This window comes from Orbicella faveolata, unplaced genomic scaffold (genome assembly GCF_042242905.1).
Source record: "Orbicella faveolata isolate gen_17 unplaced genomic scaffold, um_ofav_v1 contig_4, whole genome shotgun sequence".
Classification (NCBI taxonomy): Eukaryota; Metazoa; Cnidaria; class Anthozoa; order Scleractinia; family Merulinidae; genus Orbicella; species Orbicella faveolata.
Genome location: NW_028301569.1, coordinates 1 through 18,940, shown reverse-complemented (window position 1 = coordinate 18,940; position 18,940 = coordinate 1). Strand labels below are relative to the sequence as shown.

At 44.7% G+C, this 18,940-nt stretch overlaps 26 non-coding genes and 12 pseudogenes across 26 annotated transcripts; all 38 read right to left on the bottom strand.

The window, feature by feature from the left end:
• Positions 1–182: 182 nt before the first annotated feature.
• Positions 183–301, bottom strand: LOC149100390 (5S ribosomal RNA; annotated as a pseudogene).
• Positions 302–686: 385 nt separating this feature from the next.
• Positions 687–805, bottom strand: LOC149100389 (5S ribosomal RNA). The gene has a single exon (XR_016203263.1). It is a non-coding gene; the product is annotated as a 5S ribosomal RNA (ribosomal RNA).
• Positions 806–1,190: 385 nt separating this feature from the next.
• LOC149100388 (5S ribosomal RNA) lies at positions 1,191–1,309 on the bottom strand. The gene has a single exon (XR_016203262.1). It is a non-coding gene; the product is annotated as a 5S ribosomal RNA (ribosomal RNA).
• A 385-nt stretch (positions 1,310–1,694) lies between these two features.
• Positions 1,695–1,813, bottom strand: LOC149100387 (5S ribosomal RNA; annotated as a pseudogene).
• A 385-nt stretch (positions 1,814–2,198) lies between these two features.
• On the bottom strand, positions 2,199–2,317 carry LOC149100386 (5S ribosomal RNA; annotated as a pseudogene).
• Positions 2,318–2,701: 384 nt separating this feature from the next.
• Positions 2,702–2,820, bottom strand: LOC149100385 (5S ribosomal RNA; annotated as a pseudogene).
• Positions 2,821–3,204: 384 nt separating this feature from the next.
• LOC149100384 (5S ribosomal RNA) lies at positions 3,205–3,323 on the bottom strand (annotated as a pseudogene).
• Positions 3,324–3,708: 385 nt separating this feature from the next.
• Positions 3,709–3,827, bottom strand: LOC149100383 (5S ribosomal RNA). Its single transcript, XR_016203260.1, has one exon. It is a non-coding gene; the product is annotated as a 5S ribosomal RNA (ribosomal RNA).
• A 384-nt stretch (positions 3,828–4,211) lies between these two features.
• On the bottom strand, positions 4,212–4,330 carry LOC149100382 (5S ribosomal RNA). The gene has a single exon (XR_016203259.1). It is a non-coding gene; the product is annotated as a 5S ribosomal RNA (ribosomal RNA).
• A 385-nt stretch (positions 4,331–4,715) lies between these two features.
• LOC149100381 (5S ribosomal RNA) lies at positions 4,716–4,834 on the bottom strand. The gene has a single exon (XR_016203258.1). It is a non-coding gene; the product is annotated as a 5S ribosomal RNA (ribosomal RNA).
• Positions 4,835–5,218: 384 nt separating this feature from the next.
• Positions 5,219–5,337, bottom strand: LOC149100380 (5S ribosomal RNA; annotated as a pseudogene).
• A 385-nt stretch (positions 5,338–5,722) lies between these two features.
• Positions 5,723–5,841, bottom strand: LOC149100379 (5S ribosomal RNA). The gene has a single exon (XR_016203257.1). It is a non-coding gene; the product is annotated as a 5S ribosomal RNA (ribosomal RNA).
• A 385-nt stretch (positions 5,842–6,226) lies between these two features.
• On the bottom strand, positions 6,227–6,345 carry LOC149100378 (5S ribosomal RNA; annotated as a pseudogene).
• Positions 6,346–6,729: 384 nt separating this feature from the next.
• On the bottom strand, positions 6,730–6,848 carry LOC149100377 (5S ribosomal RNA). The gene has a single exon (XR_016203256.1). It is a non-coding gene; the product is annotated as a 5S ribosomal RNA (ribosomal RNA).
• Positions 6,849–7,232: 384 nt separating this feature from the next.
• On the bottom strand, positions 7,233–7,351 carry LOC149100376 (5S ribosomal RNA). The gene has a single exon (XR_016203255.1). It is a non-coding gene; the product is annotated as a 5S ribosomal RNA (ribosomal RNA).
• Positions 7,352–7,736: 385 nt separating this feature from the next.
• LOC149100375 (5S ribosomal RNA) lies at positions 7,737–7,855 on the bottom strand. Its single transcript, XR_016203254.1, has one exon. It is a non-coding gene; the product is annotated as a 5S ribosomal RNA (ribosomal RNA).
• Positions 7,856–8,240: 385 nt separating this feature from the next.
• Positions 8,241–8,359, bottom strand: LOC149100374 (5S ribosomal RNA; annotated as a pseudogene).
• Positions 8,360–8,743: 384 nt separating this feature from the next.
• On the bottom strand, positions 8,744–8,862 carry LOC149100373 (5S ribosomal RNA; annotated as a pseudogene).
• Positions 8,863–9,247: 385 nt separating this feature from the next.
• On the bottom strand, positions 9,248–9,366 carry LOC149100372 (5S ribosomal RNA). The gene has a single exon (XR_016203253.1). It is a non-coding gene; the product is annotated as a 5S ribosomal RNA (ribosomal RNA).
• Positions 9,367–9,750: 384 nt separating this feature from the next.
• On the bottom strand, positions 9,751–9,869 carry LOC149100371 (5S ribosomal RNA). Its single transcript, XR_016203252.1, has one exon. It is a non-coding gene; the product is annotated as a 5S ribosomal RNA (ribosomal RNA).
• A 384-nt stretch (positions 9,870–10,253) lies between these two features.
• On the bottom strand, positions 10,254–10,372 carry LOC149100370 (5S ribosomal RNA; annotated as a pseudogene).
• Positions 10,373–10,757: 385 nt separating this feature from the next.
• LOC149100369 (5S ribosomal RNA) lies at positions 10,758–10,876 on the bottom strand. The gene has a single exon (XR_016203251.1). It is a non-coding gene; the product is annotated as a 5S ribosomal RNA (ribosomal RNA).
• Positions 10,877–11,261: 385 nt separating this feature from the next.
• LOC149100368 (5S ribosomal RNA) lies at positions 11,262–11,380 on the bottom strand. Its single transcript, XR_016203249.1, has one exon. It is a non-coding gene; the product is annotated as a 5S ribosomal RNA (ribosomal RNA).
• A 384-nt stretch (positions 11,381–11,764) lies between these two features.
• Positions 11,765–11,883, bottom strand: LOC149100367 (5S ribosomal RNA). The gene has a single exon (XR_016203248.1). It is a non-coding gene; the product is annotated as a 5S ribosomal RNA (ribosomal RNA).
• A 385-nt stretch (positions 11,884–12,268) lies between these two features.
• On the bottom strand, positions 12,269–12,387 carry LOC149100366 (5S ribosomal RNA). The gene has a single exon (XR_016203247.1). It is a non-coding gene; the product is annotated as a 5S ribosomal RNA (ribosomal RNA).
• A 384-nt stretch (positions 12,388–12,771) lies between these two features.
• On the bottom strand, positions 12,772–12,890 carry LOC149100365 (5S ribosomal RNA). Its single transcript, XR_016203245.1, has one exon. It is a non-coding gene; the product is annotated as a 5S ribosomal RNA (ribosomal RNA).
• Positions 12,891–13,275: 385 nt separating this feature from the next.
• LOC149100364 (5S ribosomal RNA) lies at positions 13,276–13,394 on the bottom strand. The gene has a single exon (XR_016203243.1). It is a non-coding gene; the product is annotated as a 5S ribosomal RNA (ribosomal RNA).
• Positions 13,395–13,778: 384 nt separating this feature from the next.
• Positions 13,779–13,897, bottom strand: LOC149100363 (5S ribosomal RNA). The gene has a single exon (XR_016203240.1). It is a non-coding gene; the product is annotated as a 5S ribosomal RNA (ribosomal RNA).
• Positions 13,898–14,282: 385 nt separating this feature from the next.
• On the bottom strand, positions 14,283–14,401 carry LOC149100362 (5S ribosomal RNA). Its single transcript, XR_016203229.1, has one exon. It is a non-coding gene; the product is annotated as a 5S ribosomal RNA (ribosomal RNA).
• A 385-nt stretch (positions 14,402–14,786) lies between these two features.
• LOC149100361 (5S ribosomal RNA) lies at positions 14,787–14,905 on the bottom strand. The gene has a single exon (XR_016203218.1). It is a non-coding gene; the product is annotated as a 5S ribosomal RNA (ribosomal RNA).
• Positions 14,906–15,290: 385 nt separating this feature from the next.
• Positions 15,291–15,409, bottom strand: LOC149100360 (5S ribosomal RNA). The gene has a single exon (XR_016203207.1). It is a non-coding gene; the product is annotated as a 5S ribosomal RNA (ribosomal RNA).
• A 385-nt stretch (positions 15,410–15,794) lies between these two features.
• Positions 15,795–15,913, bottom strand: LOC149100359 (5S ribosomal RNA; annotated as a pseudogene).
• Positions 15,914–16,298: 385 nt separating this feature from the next.
• Positions 16,299–16,417, bottom strand: LOC149100358 (5S ribosomal RNA). The gene has a single exon (XR_016203196.1). It is a non-coding gene; the product is annotated as a 5S ribosomal RNA (ribosomal RNA).
• A 384-nt stretch (positions 16,418–16,801) lies between these two features.
• LOC149100357 (5S ribosomal RNA) lies at positions 16,802–16,920 on the bottom strand. The gene has a single exon (XR_016203283.1). It is a non-coding gene; the product is annotated as a 5S ribosomal RNA (ribosomal RNA).
• Positions 16,921–17,306: 386 nt separating this feature from the next.
• On the bottom strand, positions 17,307–17,425 carry LOC149100356 (5S ribosomal RNA). Its single transcript, XR_016203272.1, has one exon. It is a non-coding gene; the product is annotated as a 5S ribosomal RNA (ribosomal RNA).
• A 384-nt stretch (positions 17,426–17,809) lies between these two features.
• Positions 17,810–17,928, bottom strand: LOC149100355 (5S ribosomal RNA). Its single transcript, XR_016203261.1, has one exon. It is a non-coding gene; the product is annotated as a 5S ribosomal RNA (ribosomal RNA).
• A 385-nt stretch (positions 17,929–18,313) lies between these two features.
• LOC149100354 (5S ribosomal RNA) lies at positions 18,314–18,432 on the bottom strand. Its single transcript, XR_016203250.1, has one exon. It is a non-coding gene; the product is annotated as a 5S ribosomal RNA (ribosomal RNA).
• Positions 18,433–18,817: 385 nt separating this feature from the next.
• Positions 18,818–18,936, bottom strand: LOC149100353 (5S ribosomal RNA; annotated as a pseudogene).
• Between the last annotated feature and the right edge of the window lie 4 nt (positions 18,937–18,940).

The window sequence follows — 18,940 nt, the reverse complement described above, 5'->3', positions numbered from 1 at the left end:
CTCCAGTGTGCTGCTCAGTGTTGCAGTGCTGTAATCAAACAAGAAAATCTTCTAATATGCTGTCAACTTGCTGGAAAAATAATTCCAAAAAAAAAAGACAACATTTTGAAAACAGAGGGATCAATGATGTGGAGGCGTATGGAAATCTTCTCTGAAGAGTCCAGTCCCAAAATGGCTCCAAAAGTCTACAACACGGCGTATTCCCAGGTGGTCACCCAGCCAGGTACTGACGCCGCCCAACAGGACTTGACTTCGGTCATCGGACGAGAACCGGTACGTTCCCTGTGGTGTGGTCGTAGACGAAAGAAACAACTCAAACCTTGCCCAATTGCTTGGACTCTCTTTTAAGTCTCTTAGAAGGAAGGCCTTTAATTGCTGTTGTCATGAATTTCCAATTACGTCTCGGCTACTTAACCCAGAGATTCCAAAGCCAGCTAAGACTTCAAATCACAAAAGGGCGATTCTCCAATGGTCAGTCATCAAAGCCACATTCAAGAGATTGCCTCCAGTGTGCTGCTCAGTGTTGCAGTGCTGTAATCAAACAAGAAAATCTTCTAATATGCTGTCAACTTGCTGGAAAAATAATTCCAAAAAAAAAAAGACAACATTTTGAAAACAGAGGGATCAATGATGTGGAGGCGTATGGAAATCTTCTCTGAAGAGTCCAGTCCCAAAATGGCTCCAAAAGTCTACAACACGGCGTATTCCCAGGTGGTCACCCAGCCAGGTACTGACGCCGCCCAACAGGACTTGACTTCGGTGATCGGACGAGAACCGGTACGTTCCCTGTGGTGTGGTCGTAGACGAAAGAAACAACTCAAACCTTGCCCAATTGCTTGGACTCTCTTTTAAGTCTCTTAGAAGGAAGGCCTTTAATTGCTGTTGTCATGAATTTCCAATTACGTCTCGGCTACTTAACCCAGAGATTCCAAAGCCAGCTAAGACTTCAAATCACAAAAGGGCGATTCTCCAATGGTCAGTCATCAAAGCCACATTCAAGAGATTGCCTCCAGTGTGCTGCTCAGTGTTGCAGTGCTGTAATCAAACAAGAAAATCTTCTAATATGCTGTCAACTTGCTGGAAAAATAATTCCAAAAAAAAAAAGACAACATTTTGAAAACAGAGGGATCAATGATGTGGAGGCGTATGGAAATCTTCTCTGAAGAGTCCAGTCCCAAAATGGCTCCAAAAGTCTACAACACGGCGTATTCCCAGGTGGTCACCCAGCCAGGTACTGACGCCGCCCAACAGGACTTGACTTCGGTGATCGGACGAGAACCGGTACGTTCCCTGTGGTGTGGTCGTAGACGAAAGAAACAACTCAAACCTTGCCCAATTGCTTGGACTCTCTTTTAAGTCTCTTAGAAGGAAGGCCTTTAATTGCTGTTGTCATGAATTTCCAATTACGTCTCGGCTACTTAACCCAGAGATTCCAAAGCCAGCTAAGACTTCAAATCACAAAAGGGCGATTCTCCAATGGTCAGTCATCAAAGCCACATTCAAGAGATTGCCTCCAGTGTGCTGCTCAGTGTTGCAGTGCTGTAATCAAACAAGGAAATCTTCTAATATGCTGTCAACTTGCTGGAAAAATAATTCCAAAAAAAAAAAGACAACATTTTGAAAACAGAGGGATCAATGATGTGGAGGCGTATGGAAATCTTCTCTGAAGAGTCCAGTCCCAAAATGGCTCCAAAAGTCTACAACACGGCGTATTCCCAGGTGGTCACCCAGCCAGGTACTGACGCCGCCCAACAGGACTTGACTTCGGTCATCGGACGAGAACCGGTACGTTCCCTGTGGTGTGGTCGTAGACGAAAGAAACAACTCAAACCTTGCCCAATTGCTTGGACTCTCTTTTAAGTCTCTTAGAAGGAAGGCCTTTAATTGCTGTTGTCATGAATTTCCAATTACGTCTCGGCTACTTAACCCAGAGATTCCAAAGCCAGCTAAGACTTCAAATCACAAAAGGGCGATTCTCCAATGGTCAGTCATCAAAGCCACATTCAAGAGATTGCCTCCAGTGTGCTGCTCAGTGTTGCAGTGCTGTAATCAAACAAGAAAATCTTCTAATATGCTGTCAACTTGCTGGAAAAATAATTCCAAAAAAAAAAAGACAACATTTTGAAAACAGAGGGATCAATGATGTGGAGGCGTATGGAAATCTTCTCTGAAGAGTCCAGTCCCAAAATGGCTCCAAAAGTCTACAACACGGCGTATTCCCAGGTGGTCACCCAGCCAGGTACTGACGCCGCCCAACAGGACTTGACTTCGGTCATCGGACGAGAACCGGTACGTTCCCTGTGGTGTGGTCGTAGACGAAAGAAACAACTCAAACCTTGCCCAAGTGCTTGGACTCTCTTTTAAGTCTCTTAGAAGGAAGGCCTTTAATTGCTGTTGTCATGAATTTCCAATTACGTCTCGGCTACTTAACCCAGAGATTCCAAAGCCAGCTAAGACTTCAAATCACAAAAGGGCGATTCTCCAATGGTCAGTCATCAAAGCCACATTCAAGAGATTGCCTCCAGTGTGCTGCTCAGTGTTGCAGTGCTGTAATCAAACAAGAAAATCTTCTAATATGCTGTCAACTTGCTGGAAAAATAATTCCAAAAAAAAAAGACAACATTTTGAAAACAGAGGGATCAATGATGTGGAGGCGTATGGAAATCTTCTCTGAAGAGTCCAGTCCCAAAATGGCTCCAAAAGTCTACAACACGGCGTATTCCCAGGTGGTCACCCAGCCAGGTACTGACGCCGCCCAACAGGACTTGACTTCGGTCATCGGACGAGAACCGGTACGTTCCCTGTGGTGTGGTCGTAGACGAAAGAAACAACTCAAACCTTGCCCAATTGCTTGGACTCTCTTTTAAGTCTCTTAGAAGGAAGGCCTTTAATTGCTGTTGTCATGAATTTCCAATTACGTCTCGGCTACTTAACCCAGAGATTCCAAAGCCAGCTAAGACTTCAAATCACAAAAGGGCGATTCTCCAATGGTCAGTCATCAAAGCCACATTCAAGAGATTGCCTCCAGTGTGCTGCTCAGTGTTGCAGTGCTGTAATCAAACAAGAAAATCTTCTAATATGCTGTCAACTTGCTGCAAAAATAATTCCAAAAAAAAAAGACAACATTTTGAAAACAGAGGGATCAATGATGTGGAGGCGTATGGAAATCTTCTCTGAAGAGTCCAGTCCCAAAATGGCTCCAAAAGTCTACAACACGGCGTATTCCCAGGTGGTCACCCAGCCAGGTACTGACGCCGCCCAACAGGACTTGACTTCGGTCATCGGACGAGAACCGGTACGTTCCCTGTGGTGTGGTCGTAGACGAAAGAAACAACTCAAACCTTGCCCAATTGCTTGGACTCTCTTTTAAGTCTCTTAGAAGGAAGGCCTTTAATTGCTGTTGTCATGAATTTCCAATTACGTCTCGGCTACTTAACCCAGAGATTCCAAAGCCAGCTAAGACATCAAATCACAAAAGGGCGATTCTCCAATGGTCAGTCATCAAAGCCACATTCAAGAGATTGCCTCCAGTGTGCTGCTCAGTGTTGCAGTGCTGTAATCAAACAAGAAAATCTTCTAATATGCTGTCAACTTGCTGGAAAAATAATTCCAAAAAAAAAAAGACAACATTTTGAAAACAGAGGGATCAATGATGTGGAGGCGTATGGAAATCTTCTCTGAAGAGTCCAGTCCCAAAATGGCTCCAAAAGTCTACAACACGGCGTATTCCCAGGTGGTCACCCAGCCAGGTACTGACGCCGCCCAACAGGACTTGACTTCGGTGATCGGACGAGAACCGGTACGTTCCCTGTGGTGTGGTCGTAGACGAAAGAAACAACTCAAACCTTGCCCAATTGCTTGGACTCTCTTTTAAGTCTCTTAGAAGGAAGGCCTTTAATTGCTGTTGTCATGAATTTCCAATTACGTCTCGGCTACTTAACCCAGAGATTCCAAAGCCAGCTAAGACTTCAAATCACAAAAGGGCGATTCTCCAATGGTCAGTCATCAAAGCCACATTCAAGAGATTGCCTCCAGTGTGCTGCTCAGTGTTGCAGTGCTGTAATCAAACAAGAAAATCTTCTAATATGCTGTCAACTTGCTGGAAAAATAATTCCAAAAAAAAAAGACAACATTTTGAAAACAGAGGGATCAATGATGTGGAGGCGTATGGAAATCTTCTCTGAAGAGTCCAGTCCCAAAATGGCTCCAAAAGTCTACAACACGGCGTATTCCCAGGTGGTCACCCAGCCAGGTACTGACGCCGCCCAACAGGACTTGACTTCGGTGATCGGACGAGAACCGGTACGTTCCCTGTGGTGTGGTCGTAGACGAAAGAAACAACTCAAACCTTGCCCAATTGCTTGGACTCTCTTTTAAGTCTCTTAGAAGGAAGGCCTTTAATTGCTGTTGTCATGAATTTCCAATTACGTCTCGGCTACTTAACCCAGAGATTCCAAAGCCAGCTAAGACTTCAAATCACAAAAGGGCGATTCTCCAATGGTCAGTCATCAAAGCCACATTCAAGAGATTGCCTCCAGTGTGCTGCTCAGTGTTGCAGTGCTGTAATCAAACAAGAAAATCTTCTAATATGCTGTCAACTTGCTGCAAAAATAATTCCAAAAAAAAAAAGACAACATTTTGAAAACAGAGGGATCAATGATGTGGAGGCGTATGGAAATCTTCTCTGAAGAGTCCAGTCCCAAAATGGCTCCAAAAGTCTACAACACGGCGTATTCCCAGGTGGTCACCCAGCCAGGTACTGACGCCGCCCAACAGGACTTGACTTCGGTGATCGGACGAGAACCGGTACGTTCCCTGTGGTGTGGTCGTAGACGAAAGAAACAACTCAAACCTTGCCCAATTGCTTGGACTCTCTTTTAAGTCTCTTAGAAGGAAGGCCTTTAATTGCTGTTGTCATGAATTTCCAATTACGTCTCGGCTACTTAACCCAGAGATTCCAAAGCCAGCTAAGACTTCAAATCACAAAAGGGCGATTCTCCAATGGTCAGTCATCAAAGCCACATTCAAGAGATTGCCTCCAGTGTGCTGCTCAGTGTTGCAGTGCTGTAATCAAACAAGAAAATCTTCTAATATGCTGTCAACTTGCTGGAAAAATAATTCCAAAAAAAAAAGACAACATTTTGAAAACAGAGGGATCAATGATGTGGAGGCGTATGGAAATCTTCTCTGAAGAGTCCAGTCCCAAAATGGCTCCAAAAGTCTACAACACGGCGTATTACCAGGTGGTCACCCAGCCAGGTACTGACGCCGCCCAACAGGACTTGACTTCGGTCATCGGACGAGAACCGGTACGTTCCCTGTGGTGTGGTCGTAGACGAAAGAAACAACTCAAACCTTGCCCAATTGCTTGGACTCTCTTTTAAGTCTCTTAGAAGGAAGGCCTTTAATTGCTGTTGTCATGAATTTCCAATTACGTCTCGGCTACTTAACCCAGAGATTCCAAAGCCAGCTAAGACTTCAAATCACAAAAGGGCGATTCTCCAATGGTCAGTCATCAAAGCCACATTCAAGAGATTGCCTCCAGTGTGCTGCTCAGTGTTGCAGTGCTGTAATCAAACAAGAAAATCTTCTAATATGCTGTCAACTTGCTGGAAAAATAATTCCAAAAAAAAAAAGACAACATTTTGAAAACAGAGGGATCAATGATGTGGAGGCGTATGGAAATCTTCTCTGAAGAGTCCAGTCCCAAAATGGCTCCAAAAGTCTACAACACGGCGTATTCCCAGGTGGTCACCCAGCCAGGTACTGACGCCGCCCAACAGGACTTGACTTCGGTGATCGGACGAGAACCGGTACGTTCCCTGTGGTGTGGTCGTAGACGAAAGAAACAACTCAAACCTTGCCCAATTGCTTGGACTCTCTTTTAAGTCTCTTAGAAGGAAGGCCTTTAATTGCTGTTGTCATGAATTTCCAATTACGTCTCGGCTACTTAACCCAGAGATTCCAAAGCCAGCTAAGACTTCAAATCACAAAAGGGCGATTCTCCAATGGTCAGTCATCAAAGCCACATTCAAGAGATTGCCTCCAGTGTGCTGCTCAGTGTTGCAGTGCTGTAATCAAACAAGAAAATCTTCTAATATGCTGTCAACTTGCTGGAAAAATAATTCCAAAAAAAAAAAGACAACATTTTGAAAACAGAGGGATCAATGATGTGGAGGCGTATGGAAATCTTCTCTGAAGAGTCCAGTCCCAAAATGGCTCCAAAAGTCTACAACACGGCGTATTCCCAGGTGGTCACCCAGCCAGGTACTGACGCCGCCCAACAGGACTTGACTTCGGTCATCGGACGAGAACCGGTACGTTCCCTGTGGTGTGGTCGTAGACGAAAGAAACAACTCAAACCTTGCCCAATTGCTTGGACTCTCTTTTAAGTCTCTTAGAAGGAAGGCCTTTAATTGCTGTTGTCATGAATTTCCAATTACGTCTCGGCTACTTAACCCAGAGATTCCAAAGCCAGCTAAGACTTCAAATCACAAAAGGGCGATTCTCCAATGGTCAGTCATCAAAGCCACATTCAAGAGATTGCCTCCAGTGTGCTGCTCAGTGTTGCAGTGCTGTAATCAAACAAGAAAATCTTCTAATATGCTGTCAACTTGCTGGAAAAATAATTCCAAAAAAAAAAGACAACATTTTGAAAACAGAGGGATCAATGATGTGGAGGCGTATGGAAATCTTCTCTGAAGAGTCCAGTCCCAAAATGGCTCCAAAAGTCTACAACACGGCGTATTCCCAGGTGGTCACCCAGCCAGGTACTGACGCCGCCCAACAGGACTTGACTTCGGTGATCGGACGAGAACCGGTACGTTCCCTGTGGTGTGGTCGTAGACGAAAGAAACAACTCAAACCTTGCCCAATTGCTTGGACTCTCTTTTAAGTCTCTTAGAAGGAAGGCCTTTAATTGCTGTTGTCATGAATTTCCAATTACGTCTCGGCTACTTAACCCAGAGATTCCAAAGCCAGCTAAGACTTCAAATCACAAAAGGGCGATTCTCCAATGGTCAGTCATCAAAGCCACATTCAAGAGATTGCCTCCAGTGTGCTGCTCAGTGTTGCAGTGCTGTAATCAAACAAGAAAATCTTCTAATATGCTGTCAACTTGCTGGAAAAATAATTCCAAAAAAAAAAGACAACATTTTGAAAACAGAGGGATCAATGATGTGGAGGCGTATGGAAATCTTCTCTGAAGAGTCCAGTCCCAAAATGGCTCCAAAAGTCTACAACACGGCGTATTCCCAGGTGGTCACCCAGCCAGGTACTGACGCCGCCCAACAGGACTTGACTTCGGTGATCGGACGAGAACCGGTACGTTCCCTGTGGTGTGGTCGTAGACGAAAGAAACAACTCAAACCTTGCCCAATTGCTTGGACTCTCTTTTAAGTCTCTTAGAAGGAAGGCCTTTAATTGCTGTTGTCATGAATTTCCAATTACGTCTCGGCTACTTAACCCAGAGATTCCAAAGCCAGCTAAGACTTCAAATCACAAAAGGGCGATTCTCCAATGGTCAGTCATCAAAGCCACATTCAAGAGATTGCCTCCAGTGTGCTGCTCAGTGTTGCAGTGCTGTAATCAAACAAGAAAATCTTCTAATATGCTGTCAACTTGCTGGAAAAATAATTCCAAAAAAAAAAAGACAACATTTTGAAAACAGAGGGATCAATGATGTGGAGGCGTATGGAAATCTTCTCTGAAGAGTCCAGTCCCAAAATGGCTCCAAAAGTCTACAACACGGCGTATTCCCAGGTGGTCACCCAGCCAGGTACTGACGCCGCCCAACAGGACTTGACTTCGGTGATCGGACGAGAACCGGTACGTTCCCTGTGGTGTGGTCGTAGACGAAAGAAACAACTCAAACCTTGCCCAATTGCTTGGACTCTCTTTTAAGTCTCTTAGAAGGAAGGCCTTTAATTGCTGTTGTCATGAATTTCCAATTACGTCTCGGCTACTTAACCCAGAGATTCCAAAGCCAGCTAAGACTTCAAATCACAAAAGGGCGATTCTCCAATGGTCAGTCATCAAAGCCACATTCAAGAGATTGCCTCCAGTGTGCTGCTCAGTGTTGCAGTGCTGTAATCAAACAAGAAAATCTTCTAATATGCTGTCAACTTGCTGGAAAAATAATTCCAAAAAAAAAAAGACAACATTTTGAAAACAGAGGGATCAATGATGTGGAGGCGTATGGAAATCTTCTCTGAAGAGTCCAGTCCCAAAATGGCTCCAAAAGTCTACAACACGGCGTATTCCCAGGTGGTCACCCAGCCAGGTACTGACGCCGCCCAACAGGACTTGACTTCGGTCATCGGACGAGAACCGGTACGTTCCCTGTGGTGTGGTCGTAGACGAAAGAAACAACTCAAACCTTGCCCAATTGCTTGGACTCTCTTTTAAGTCTCTTAGAAGGAAGGCCTTTAATTGCTGTTGTCATGAATTTCCAATTACGTCTCGGCTACTTAACCCAGAGATTCCAAAGCCAGCTAAGACTTCAAATCACAAAAGGGCGATTCTCCAATGGTCAGTCATCAAAGCCACATTCAAGAGATTGCCTCCAGTGTGCTGCTCAGTGTTGCAGTGCTGTAATCAAACAAGAAAATCTTCTAATATGCTGTCAACTTGCTGGAAAAATAATTCCAAAAAAAAAAGACAACATTTTGAAAACAGAGGGATCAATGATGTGGAGGCGTATGGAAATCTTCTCTGAAGAGTCCAGTCCCAAAATGGCTCCAAAAGTCTACAACACGGCGTATTCCCAGGTGGTCACCCAGCCAGGTACTGACGCCGCCCAACAGGACTTGACTTCGGTCATCGGACGAGAACCGGTACGTTCCCTGTGGTGTGGTCGTAGACGAAAGAAACAACTCAAACCTTGCCCAATTGCTTGGACTCTCTTTTAAGTCTCTTAGAAGGAAGGCCTTTAATTGCTGTTGTCATGAATTTCCAATTACGTCTCGGCTACTTAACCCAGAGATTCCAAAGCCAGCTAAGACTTCAAATCACAAAAGGGCGATTCTCCAATGGTCAGTCATCAAAGCCACATTCAAGAGATTGCCTCCAGTGTGCTGCTCAGTGTTGCAGTGCTGTAATCAAACAAGAAAATCTTCTAATATGCTGTCAACTTGCTGGAAAAATAATTCCAAAAAAAAAAAGACAACATTTTGAAAACAGAGGGATCAATGATGTGGAGGCGTATGGAAATCTTCTCTGAAGAGTCCAGTCCCAAAATGGCTCCAAAAGTCTACAACACGGCGTATTCCCAGGTGGTCACCCAGCCAGGTACTGACGCCGCCCAACAGGACTTGACTTCGGTGATCGGACGAGAACCGGTACGTTCCCTGTGGTGTGGTCGTAGACGAAAGAAACAACTCAAACCTTGCCCAATTGCTTGGACTCTCTTTTAAGTCTCTTAGAAGGAAGGCCTTTAATTGCTGTTGTCATGAATTTCCAATTACGTCTCGGCTACTTAACCCAGAGATTCCAAAGCCAGCTAAGACTTCAAATCACAAAAGGGCGATTCTCCAATGGTCAGTCATCAAAGCCACATTCAAGAGATTGCCTCCAGTGTGCTGCTCAGTGTTGCAGTGCTGTAATCAAACAAGAAAATCTTCTAATATGCTGTCAACTTGCTGGAAAAATAATTCCAAAAAAAAAAGACAACATTTTGAAAACAGAGGGATCAATGATGTGGAGGCGTATGGAAATCTTCTCTGAAGAGTCCAGTCCCAAAATGGCTCCAAAAGTCTACAACACGGCGTATTCCCAGGTGGTCACCCAGCCAGGTACTGACGCCGCCCAACAGGACTTGACTTCGGTGATCGGACGAGAACCGGTACGTTCCCTGTGGTGTGGTCGTAGACGAAAGAAACAACTCAAACCTTGCCCAATTGCTTGGACTCTCTTTTAAGTCTCTTAGAAGGAAGGCCTTTAATTGCTGTTGTCATGAATTTCCAATTACGTCTCGGCTACTTAACCCAGAGATTCCAAAGCCAGCTAAGACTTCAAATCACAAAAGGGCGATTCTCCAATGGTCAGTCATCAAAGCCACATTCAAGAGATTGCCTCCAGTGTGCTGCTCAGTGTTGCAGTGCTGTAATCAAACAAGAAAATCTTCTAATATGCTGTCAACTTGCTGCAAAAATAATTCCAAAAAAAAAAGACAACATTTTGAAAACAGAGGGATCAATGATGTGGAGGCGTATGGAAATCTTCTCTGAAGAGTCCAGTCCCAAAATGGCTCCAAAAGTCTACAACACGGCGTATTCCCAGGTGGTCACCCAGCCAGGTACTGACGCCGCCCAACAGGACTTGACTTCGGTCATCGGACGAGAACCGGTACGTTCCCTGTGGTGTGGTCGTAGACGAAAGAAACAACTCAAACCTTGCCCAATTGCTTGGACTCTCTTTTAAGTCTCTTAGAAGGAAGGCCTTTAATTGCTGTTGTCATGAATTTCCAATTACGTCTCGGCTACTTAACCCAGAGATTCCAAAGCCAGCTAAGACTTCAAATCACAAAAGGGCGATTCTCCAATGGTCAGTCATCAAAGCCACATTCAAGAGATTGCCTCCAGTGTGCTGCTCAGTGTTGCAGTGCTGTAATCAAACAAGAAAATCTTCTAATATGCTGTCAACTTGCTGGAAAAATAATTCCAAAAAAAAAAAGACAACATTTTGAAAACAGAGGGATCAATGATGTGGAGGCGTATGGAAATCTTCTCTGAAGAGTCCAGTCCCAAAATGGCTCCAAAAGTCTACAACACGGCGTATTCCCAGGTGGTCACCCAGCCAGGTACTGACGCCGCCCAACAGGACTTGACTTCGGTGATCGGACGAGAACCGGTACGTTCCCTGTGGTGTGGTCGTAGACGAAAGAAACAACTCAAACCTTGCCCAATTGCTTGGACTCTCTTTTAAGTCTCTTAGAAGGAAGGCCTTTAATTGCTGTTGTCATGAATTTCCAATTACGTCTCGGCTACTTAACCCAGAGATTCCAAAGCCAGCTAAGACTTCAAATCACAAAAGGGCGATTCTCCAATGGTCAGTCATCAAAGCCACATTCAAGAGATTGCCTCCAGTGTGCTGCTCAGTGTTGCAGTGCTGTAATCAAACAAGAAAATCTTCTAATATGCTGTCAACTTGCTGGAAAAATAATTCCAAAAAAAAAAAGACAACATTTTGAAAACAGAGGGATCAATGATGTGGAGGCGTATGGAAATCTTCTCTGAAGAGTCCAGTCCCAAAATGGCTCCAAAAGTCTACAACACGGCGTATTCCCAGGTGGTCACCCAGCCAGGTACTGACGCCGCCCAACAGGACTTGACTTCGGTGATCGGACGAGAACCGGTACGTTCCCTGTGGTGTGGTCGTAGACGAAAGAAACAACTCAAACCTTGCCCAATTGCTTGGACTCTCTTTTAAGTCTCTTAGAAGGAAGGCCTTTAATTGCTGTTGTCATGAATTTCCAATTACGTCTCGGCTACTTAACCCAGAGATTCCAAAGCCAGCTAAGACTTCAAATCACAAAAGGGCGATTCTCCAATGGTCAGTCATCAAAGCCACATTCAAGAGATTGCCTCCAGTGTGCTGCTCAGTGTTGCAGTGCTGTAATCAAACAAGAAAATCTTCTAATATGCTGTCAACTTGCTGGAAAAATAATTCCAAAAAAAAAAGACAACATTTTGAAAACAGAGGGATCAATGATGTGGAGGCGTATGGAAATCTTCTCTGAAGAGTCCAGTCCCAAAATGGCTCCAAAAGTCTACAACACGGCGTATTCCCAGGTGGTCACCCAGCCAGGTACTGACGCCGCCCAACAGGACTTGACTTCGGTGATCGGACGAGAACCGGTACGTTCCCTGTGGTGTGGTCGTAGACGAAAGAAACAACTCAAACCTTGCCCAATTGCTTGGACTCTCTTTTAAGTCTCTTAGAAGGAAGGCCTTTAATTGCTGTTGTCATGAATTTCCAATTACGTCTCGGCTACTTAACCCAGAGATTCCAAAGCCAGCTAAGACTTCAAATCACAAAAGGGCGATTCTCCAATGGTCAGTCATCAAAGCCACATTCAAGAGATTGCCTCCAGTGTGCTGCTCAGTGTTGCAGTGCTGTAATCAAACAAGAAAATCTTCTAATATGCTGTCAACTTGCTGGAAAAATAATTCCAAAAAAAAAAAGACAACATTTTGAAAACAGAGGGATCAATGATGTGGAGGCGTATGGAAATCTTCTCTGAAGAGTCCAGTCCCAAAATGGCTCCAAAAGTCTACAACACGGCGTATTCCCAGGTGGTCACCCAGCCAGGTACTGACGCCGCCCAACAGGACTTGACTTCGGTGATCGGACGAGAACCGGTACGTTCCCTGTGGTGTGGTCGTAGACGAAAGAAACAACTCAAACCTTGCCCAATTGCTTGGACTCTCTTTTAAGTCTCTTAGAAGGAAGGCCTTTAATTGCTGTTGTCATGAATTTCCAATTACGTCTCGGCTACTTAACCCAGAGATTCCAAAGCCAGCTAAGACTTCAAATCACAAAAGGGCGATTCTCCAATGGTCAGTCATCAAAGCCACATTCAAGAGATTGCCTCCAGTGTGCTGCTCAGTGTTGCAGTGCTGTAATCAAACAAGAAAATCCTCTAATATGCTGTCAACTTGCTGGAAAAATAATTCCAAAAAAAAAAGACAACATTTTGAAAACAGAGGGATCAATGATGTGGAGGCGTATGGAAATCTTCTCTGAAGAGTCCAGTCCCAAAATGGCTCCAAAAGTCTACAACACGGCGTATTCCCAGGTGGTCACCCAGCCAGGTACTGACGCCGCCCAACAGGACTTGACTTCGGTGATCGGACGAGAACCGGTACGTTCCCTGTGGTGTGGTCGTAGACGAAAGAAACAACTCAAACCTTGCCCAATTGCTTGGACTCTCTTTTAAGTCTCTTAGAAGGAAGGCCTTTAATTGCTGTTGTCATGAATTTCCAATTACGTCTCGGCTACTTAACCCAGAGATTCCAAAGCCAGCTAAGACTTCAAATCACAAAAGGGCGATTCTCCAATGGTCAGTCATCAAAGCCACATTCAAGAGATTGCCTCCAGTGTGCTGCTCAGTGTTGCAGTGCTGTAATCAAACAAGAAAATCTTCTAATATGCTGTCAACTTGCTGGAAAAATAATTCCAAAAAAAAAAAGACAACATTTTGAAAACAGAGGGATCAATGATGTGGAGGCGTATGGAAATCTTCTCTGAAGAGTCCAGTCCCAAAATGGCTCCAAAAGTCTACAACACGGCGTATTCCCAGGTGGTCACCCAGCCAGGTACTGACGCCGCCCAACAGGACTTGACTTCGGTGATCGGACGAGAACCGGTACGTTCCCTGTGGTGTGGTCGTAGACGAAAGAAACAACTCAAACCTTGCCCAATTGCTTGGACTCTCTTTTAAGTCTCTTAGAAGGAAGGCCTTTAATTGCTGTTGTCATGAATTTCCAATTACGTCTCGGCTACTTAACCCAGAGATTCCAAAGCCAGCTAAGACTTCAAATCACAAAAGGGCGATTCTCCAATGGTCAGTCATCAAAGCCACATTCAAGAGATTGCCTCCAGTGTGCTGCTCAGTGTTGCAGTGCTGTAATCAAACAAGAAAATCTTCTAATATGCTGTCAACTTGCTGGAAAAATAATTCCAAAAAAAAAAGACAACATTTTGAAAACAGAGGGATCAATGATGTGGAGGCGTATGGAAATCTTCTCTGAAGAGTCCAGTCCCAAAATGGCTCCAAAAGTCTACAACACGGCGTATTCCCAGGTGGTCACCCAGCCAGGTACTGACGCCGCCCAACAGGACTTGACTTCGGTGATCGGACGAGAACCGGTACGTTCCCTGTGGTGTGGTCGTAGACGAAAGAAACAACTCAAACCTTGCCCAATTGCTTGGACTCTCTTTTAAGTCTCTTAGAAGGAAGGCCTTTAATTGCTGTTGTCATGAATTTCCAATTACGTCTCGGCTACTTAACCCAGAGATTCCAAAGCCAGCTAAGACTTCAAATCACAAAAGGGCGATTCTCCAATGGTCAGTCATCAAAGCCACATTCAAGAGATTGCCTCCAGTGTGCTGCTCAGTGTTGCAGTGCTGTAATCAAACAAGAAAATCTTCTAATATGCTGTCAACTTGCTGGAAAAATAATTCCAAAAAAAAAAAGACAACATTTTGAAAACAGAGGGATCAATGATGTGGAGGCGTATGGAAATCTTCTCTGAAGAGTCCAGTCCCAAAATGGCTCCAAAAGTCTACAACACGGCGTATTCCCAGGTGGTCACCCAGCCAGGTACTGACGCCGCCCAACAGGACTTGACTTCGGTGATCGGACGAGAACCGGTACGTTCCCTGTGGTGTGGTCGTAGACGAAAGAAACAACTCAAACCTTGCCCAATTGCTTGGACTCTCTTTTAAGTCTCTTAGAAGGAAGGCCTTTAATTGCTGTTGTCATGAATTTCCAATTACGTCTCGGCTACTTAACCCAGAGATTCCAAAGCCAGCTAAGACTTCAAATCACAAAAGGGCGATTCTCCAATGGTCAGTCATCAAAGCCACATTCAAGAGATTGCCTCCAGTGTGCTGCTCAGTGTTGCAGTGCTGTAATCAAACAAGAAAATCTTCTAATATGCTGTCAACTTGCTGGAAAAATAATTCCAAAAAAAAAAAGACAACATTTTGAAAACAGAGGGATCAATGATGTGGAGGCGTATGGAAATCTTCTCTGAAGAGTCCAGTCCCAAAATGGCTCCAAAAGTCTACAACACGGCGTATTCCCAGGTGGTCACCCAGCCAGGTACTGACGCCGCCCAACAGGACTTGACTTCGGTGATCGGACGAGAACCGGTACGTTCCCTGTGGTGTGGTCGTAGACGAAAGAAACAACTCAAACCTTGCCCAATTGCTTGGACTCTCTTTTAAGTCTCTTAGAAGGAAGGCCTTTAATTGCTGTTGTCATGAATTTCCAATTACGTCTCGGCTACTTAACCCAGAGATTCCAAAGCCAGCTAAGACTTCAAATCACAAAAGGGCGATTCTCCAATGGTCAGTCATCAAAGCCACATTCAAGAGATTGCCTCCAGTGTGCTGCTCAGTGTTGCAGTGCTGTAATCAAACAAGAAAATCTTCTAATATGCTGTCAACTTGCTGGAAAAATAATTCCAAAAAAAAAAAGACAACATTTTGAAAACAGAGGGATCAATGATGTGGAGGCGTATGGAAATCTTCTCTGAAGAGTCCAGTCCCAAAATGGCTCCAAAAGTCTACAACACGGCGTATTCCCAGGTGGTCACCCAGCCAGGTACTGACGCCGCCCAACAGGACTTGACTTCGGTGATCGGACGAGAACCGGTACGTTCCCTGTGGTGTGGTCGTAGACGAAAGAAACAACTCAAACCTTGCCCAATTGCTTGGACTCTCTTTTAAGTCTCTTAGAAGGAAGGCCTTTAATTGCTGTTGTCATGAATTTCCAATTACGTCTCGGCTACTTAACCCAGAGATTCCAAAGCCAGCTAAGACTTCAAATCACAAAAGGGCGATTCTCCAATGGTCAGTCATCAAAGCCACATTCAAGAGATTGCCTCCAGTGTGCTGCTCAGTGTTGCAGTGCTGTAATCAAACAAGAAAATCTTCTAATATGCTGTCAACTTGCTGGAAAAATAATTCCAAAAAAAAAAAGACAACATTTTGAAAACAGAGGGATCAATGATGTGGAGGCGTATGGAAATCTTCTCTGAAGAGTCCAGTCCCAAAATGGCTCCAAAAGTCTACAACACGGCGTATTCCCAGGTGGTCACCCAGCCAGGTACTGACGCCGCCCAACAGGACTTGACTTCGGTCATCGGACGAGAACCGGTACGTTCCCTGTGGTGTGGTCGTAGACGAAAGAAACAACTCAAACCTTGCCCAATTGCTTGGACTCTCTTTTAAGTCTCTTAGAAGGAAGGCCTTTAATTGCTGTTGTCATGAATTTCCAATTACGTCTCGGCTACTTAACCCAGAGATTCCAAAGCCAGCTAAGACTTCAAATCACAAAAGGGCGATTCTCCAATGGTCAGTCATCAAAGCCACATTCAAGAGATTGCCTCCAGTGTGCTGCTCAGTGTTGCAGTGCTGTAATCAAACAAGAAAATCTTCTAATATGCTGTCAACTTGCTGGAAAAATAATTCCAAAAAAAAAAAGACAACATTTTGAAAACAGAGGGATCAATGATGTGGAGGCGTATGGAAATCTTCTCTGAAGAGTCCAGTCCCAAAATGGCTCCAAAAGTCTACAACACGGCGTATTCCCAGGTGGTCACCCAGCCAGGTACTGACGCCGCCCAACAGGACTTGACTTCGGTGATCGGACGAGAACCGGTACGTTCCCTGTGGTGTGGTCGTAGACGAAAGAAACAACTCAAACCTTGCCCAATTGCTTGGACTCTCTTTTAAGTCTCTTAGAAGGAAGGCCTTTAATTGCTGTTGTCATGAATTTCCAATTACGTCTCGGCTACTTAACCCAGAGATTCCAAAGCCAGCTAAGACTTCAAATCACAAAAGGGCGATTCTCCAATGGTCAGTCATCAAAGCCACATTCAAGAGATTGCCTCCAGTGTGCTGCTCAGTGTTGCAGTGCTGTAATCAAACAAGAAAATCTTCTAATATGCTGTCAACTTGCTGGAAAAATAATTCCAAAAAAAAAAGACAACATTTTGAAAACAGAGGGATCAATGATGTGGAGGCGTATGGAAATCTTCTCTGAAGAGTCCAGTCCCAAAATGGCTCCAAAAGTCTACAACACGGCGTATTCCCAGGTGGTCACCCAGCCAGGTACTGACGCCGCCCAACAGGACTTGACTTCGGTGATCGGACGAGAACCGGTACGTTCCCTGTGGTGTGGTCGTAGACGAAAGAAACAACTCAAACCTTGCCCAATTGCTTGGACTCTCTTTTAAGTCTCTTAGAAGGAAGGCCTTTAATTGCTGTTGTCATGAATTTCCAATTACGTCTCGGCTACTTAACCCAGAGATTCCAAAGCCAGCTAAGACTTCAAATCACAAAAGGGCGATTCTCCAATGGTCAGTCATCAAAGCCACATTCAAGAGATTGCCTCCAGTGTGCTGCTCAGTGTTGCAGTGCTGTAATCAAACAAGAAAATCTTCTAATATGCTGTCAACTTGCTGGAAAAATAATTCCAAAAAAAAAAAAGACAACATTTTGAAAACAGAGGGATCAATGATGTGGAGGCGTATGGAAATCTTCTCTGAAGAGTCCAGTCCCAAAATGGCTCCAAAAGTCTACAACACGGCGTATTCCCAGGTGGTCACCCAGCCAGGTACTGACGCCGCCCAACAGGACTTGACTTCGGTGATCGGACGAGAACCGGTACGTTCCCTGTGGTGTGGTCGTAGACGAAAGAAACAACTCAAACCTTGCCCAATTGCTTGGACTCTCTTTTAAGTCTCTTAGAAGGAAGGCCTTTAATTGCTGTTGTCATGAATTTCCAATTACGTCTCGGCTACTTAACCCAGAGATTCCAAAGCCAGCTAAGACTTCAAATCACAAAAGGGCGATTCTCCAATGGTCAGTCATCAAAGCCACATTCAAGAGATTGCCTCCAGTGTGCTGCTCAGTGTTGCAGTGCTGTAATCAAACAAGAAAATCTTCTAATATGCTGTCAACTTGCTGGAAAAATAATTCCAAAAAAAAAAGACAACATTTTGAAAACAGAGGGATCAATGATGTGGAGGCGTATGGAAATCTTCTCTGAAGAGTCCAGTCCCAAAATGGCTCCAAAAGTCTACAACACGGCGTATTCCCAGGTGGTCACCCAGCCAGGTACTGACGCCGCCCAACAGGACTTGACTTCGGTGATCGGACGAGAACCGGTACGTTCCCTGTGGTGTGGTCGTAGACGAAAGAAACAACTCAAACCTTGCCCAATTGCTTGGACTCTCTTTTAAGTCTCTTAGAAGGAAGGCCTTTAATTGCTGTTGTCATGAATTTCCAATTACGTCTCGGCTACTTAACCCAGAGATTCCAAAGCCAGCTAAGACTTCAAATCACAAAAGGGCGATTCTCCAATGGTCAGTCATCAAAGCCACATTCAAGAGATTGCCTCCAGTGTGCTGCTCAGTGTTGCAGTGCTGTAATCAAACAAGAAAATCTTCTAATATGCTGTCAACTTGCTGGAAAAATAATTCCAAAAAAAAAAAGACAACATTTTGAAAACAGAGGGATCAATGATGTGGAGGCGTATGGAAATCTTCTCTGAAGAGTCCAGTCCCAAAATGGCTCCAAAAGTCTACAACACGGCGTATTCCCAGGTGGTCACCCAGCCAGGTACTGACGCCGCCCAACAGGACTTGACTTCGGTGATCGGACGAGAACCGGTACGTTCCCTGTGGTGTGGTCGTAGACGAAAGAAACAACTCAAACCTTGCCCAATTGCTTGGACTCTCTTTTAAGTCTCTTAGAAGGAAGGCCTTTAATTGCTGTTGTCATGAATTTCCAATTACGTCTCGGCTACTTAACCCAGAGATTCCAAAGCCAGCTAAGACTTCAAATCACAAAAGGGCGATTCTCCAATGGTCAGTCATCAAAGCCACATTCAAGAGATTGCCTCCAGTGTGCTGCTCAGTGTTGCAGTGCTGTAATCAAACAAGAAAAATCTTCTAATATGCTGTCAACTTGCTGGAAAAATAATTCCAAAAAAAAAAGACAACATTTTGAAAACAGAGGGATCAATGATGTGGAGGCGTATGGAAATCTTCTCTGAAGAGTCCAGTCCCAAAATGGCTCCAAAAGTCTACAACACGGCGTATTCCCAGGTGGTCACCCAGCCAGGTACTGACGCCGCCCAACAGGACTTGACTTCGGTCATCGGACGAGAACCGGTACGTTCCCTGTGGTGTGGTCGTAGACGAAA